Below are 3,719 nucleotides of genomic sequence, written 5' to 3' on the forward strand. Positions count from 1 at the left end.
CTGTGTTTTAATGATGGGAAAGAAGACAAATATGGGAAGAGCGGTGAACACCGGCACAGTGAGAAACCTGCTGCGGAGCTGCCCTGGCGCAGTCTCCCTTCCTTCTCTCCTTTCTCGGGGGGTGGAGAAGGGATCAGTGAAGGCCTCACTAATTTGAAGCTCAGGTGCATGTCAGCTCACAGGTAGAGACGGTGGTAGTTATTTTGCGTTTATCCATGTGTCAGTAGCTGTATTGCAAGCTTCTTTCTGAAGTCCTGGGTTTGCCTTTCTTCTCCCCTGCTGTAAAATTTTTTCCTTTTCCAAAACAGAGCACATTTTTTTTTTTTTAATTTCCCGATGAGCAAAGCACACTCATTAATTTCTCACTTAGTGATGATTCATTAATCATGGAAGGGCACGTGGGCTGCAGTAAAAGCAACTCCTTTAATTTAGTTTAATTTAACAAACATTTATGGAGTGTTTAATGTGCAGAAGCAAAGTGCTAAGCATGAGACCCAAAGAGACCCAAGTTTGATGATATGTAAATTATTTTTTCATTGGGATAAATGTTTAATAAACTTTTCTGAATCAAATCTAATTGGTGTAGACTTTATTATGGTTTTAAGTCTAGATAATAAATTCTAGAATAAACTATTTAGTAATAAACATAAAGACACATACTTGGGTTGTTTCCATAGGGAATTAAGAACTTTTGTTTAGGTAACTTATCTACGGTTCATATTCTCATGAAAACAGTGCCAAACCAACAATTAAATCCTGCAAAATATCACTGGTTATAGCTTCCTTCTGTACTCTCTTTTCCTGATACAAGGTTAGAATCAGGGGAATGCTTAGGGAAGGGGGTGATATTTGAGCAAAACTAGGATAAGGTGTAAAATAGCCATCTAAATTTAATTATATTTTAGGTCATAGAATCATGGAATACTAGAACAAACAATGACCTAGGGATCAAGTTCATTTCAATTATTTTTCAGGTAAGGAGGCTCAGATTCAGAGAGAAAATGTGATTTTCCCAAGGTTGCCCAACTAGCTAGAATAAGAACCTAGCTTTTGATTTACGTCTGAAATGTTAGTCATGTCTCTTTGAATGGTAAGAAACAGAAAATGATTCAAACTAACTTGAAAAACTGTTGTCAGGCCGCGGAGAAGTAGGTAGATTGCAGGCATGGCTTGACATAAAGATACCACTGGTTTTAGTTTTAGTTTTGTCTCTCTCTCAAAAAAATTAAAACTATCATAAAATTAAAAGGAAGCTGATATAGTTGTAACCTGATTTTATACTTTTGGTATGGTATAAATGGTTGGAGATATTAGGATACTGTTTGCTATATTAGATCTTGTTGCAATCATTGAATAATTTTTATCAGCATAGTATATTTCCTTGTCCATAAACCTATCCCCATGATCCAAACATATCCACTAATAATAAGCAAATCCAACTTTCTCTTCATCCCTGTTGTAGTCAACTGTGCAGCTCCAGATAAATAGCAGAAAAAATTCTTATAAAAATGTTCAGGGGTTCTTTTTGTTCATATTCATTTGATTCTTTAATAAAAGTAATGTTTATTATATTACAATGAATATTAATGACTAATTAAGTAATGGGTAACTTGCTTAGACCATTGTTACATACATAAAAAGTGCTATAAGTTCTTTTAAGTAAAAAAATATTAAAAGCTTTTTCAAAGTTTACCTATGCATGTAATTATTTTTGTGCCTACGCATTATCAAATTTAGTCATTGTAGTTCAATGAACTACTTACTCATGAAGTTCCTTCTAGAATGAGTTAACAAATAAATAACTACAAATAAATATAAATGCATACACATATCATAAACAAACATACCTCTGACCTTGAGTTACCACCATTCAACCATTTTTAGTCTTTACTGTTCATTTCATTCTACCTTCCTGAGGTAGATATTATTATTTACATTATTAAGTAATTAGCCTAGTATAATATAAAAGTGTAGGCTTTGTCAGATAGAATGGGTATAAGTCCCAGCTCTGCTTCTTACTAATTACTTAAATTTTGCTCAGTCCTAGTTTCCTTATTAGAAAAAAAATTCATAATAATAGGATCTAAGCTACGTGCCTGGCAAGTAACAGACCCTTGCAGTTTGTCTGATTGCAGATACCAAGCTGCTTGCTTGTATTTATATGTTGTATATTTCAAGCTGGACCATGCAGATAATCTCCCAACAAATACACACACACACACACACACACACACACACACACACAAATGCATGCACACACGCATACTCGCATGCATGCACACCCAAGGGGATGTGGCAATTTGCCATAAGCAACCAGTCAAAAGATAAATGAGGCACATCCTCCATTAGCATCAACTTCACTCAAAAGTTTCTGAGAAAATGTTAAAGAATTTCACTAGTAAAAAATATTTGCAGTATTTAAAACCTCAAAGGAATCATAGGTTAAATTTTGGCTTTTATCCAGTTCCTACCGTAAATTGGTGGTTCCCACCAGACCTTAGACTGTCAATTCCTTGAGCTCCTCATTTCCAGTTACCTTCATTTCTCTTTTATCATGGTCATCCCACTCCACAGAAATTCTTTAAGTCTGGAAGAATTCCTCTAACTCTAAGAGACTGTTGTAATATCTCATCTCCACCACCGTCTCTTAGTTCCCTAGCTTACTCATTGAGAACTCCACATCTAGAAATCTCTTCTTTCTACCTATTAGCCTCCTTTTTTTGCTGCCTATGCTTTAGGTGCATTTTCTCTCTGAGTAGACACTGTCAATAAACCAGTTCTGTTCTCCTATTATCTATTACCCTCTGTGTGCTGTGACCTTCACTCTCCCTCCATCGCCCCACACTCCACACTTCACCAGAACTGAAAGTACTGGATGTTCCCCGAATGTGCCCTGCTGTTATGGGTTTCTGTTCCTTTGCTTGAGTCTCTTTCTACTTGAAATAACTATCATACAAAGATACATTGAATTTTAACGTCTTTCTGGGAAAGTCTCTATAAAAACTTTCACGATCACCCCTAGATTAAATGTGACTCACACATTAGGGACCCCACGGTGTGCCATGTCCATTCCAGCAAGGCACACACCATACCCATTTCCCGTCATTTGGTTTTTATATCTGCCTTCCCTTCTGTGGCTGCTTCGTGTGCTCAACATTAGTAAGTAGGTATTAATAAATATTTATTAGATGAAATTAAAGTTTTTATTTTCCAAAAGTAAGGCTTTTTCAACTGTCACCCCCTCCCACTGCCTCTTTCTCTGGCTGCCCGGAAGTACAGGGTCAAGAGTGAGAACAATTAACTCTCTTAAACTCATTGTTGATGTACTTGAATTCTTTATTTTTCTCTATCTGAGTTTTATATTAATAACTTTAGATTATGTGATTTAAAAAATAAGTTGTGTGTGTATGTGTGTGTGTGTGTGTGTGTGTGTGTGTGTAGAAGCAGATAGGTAAATCAATAATTTCCACAGGTACTATTTCAGAAAATAACAATATCTCCATTTTTGGTGCTTATTGATACTCCAGATTATCAAATTTTTTAACATGCTGTAAAAAATGAGATTACCATTTTATATGGAAGACAATTTTCACATGAAGAAAAGAATATTCCAGCACCCAGAAAGCAAATTTTCCACTTTCTGAAATTTATACTTAAAATCAATGCACATAAATGTGAATATCTTGAATAAATTTAACATTTAATTTTATAAACTTTAA

Source organism: Molossus molossus, unplaced genomic scaffold, assembly GCF_014108415.1.
Source record: "Molossus molossus isolate mMolMol1 unplaced genomic scaffold, mMolMol1.p scaffold_m16_p_16, whole genome shotgun sequence".
NCBI lineage: Eukaryota > Metazoa > Chordata > Mammalia > Chiroptera > Molossidae > Molossus > Molossus molossus.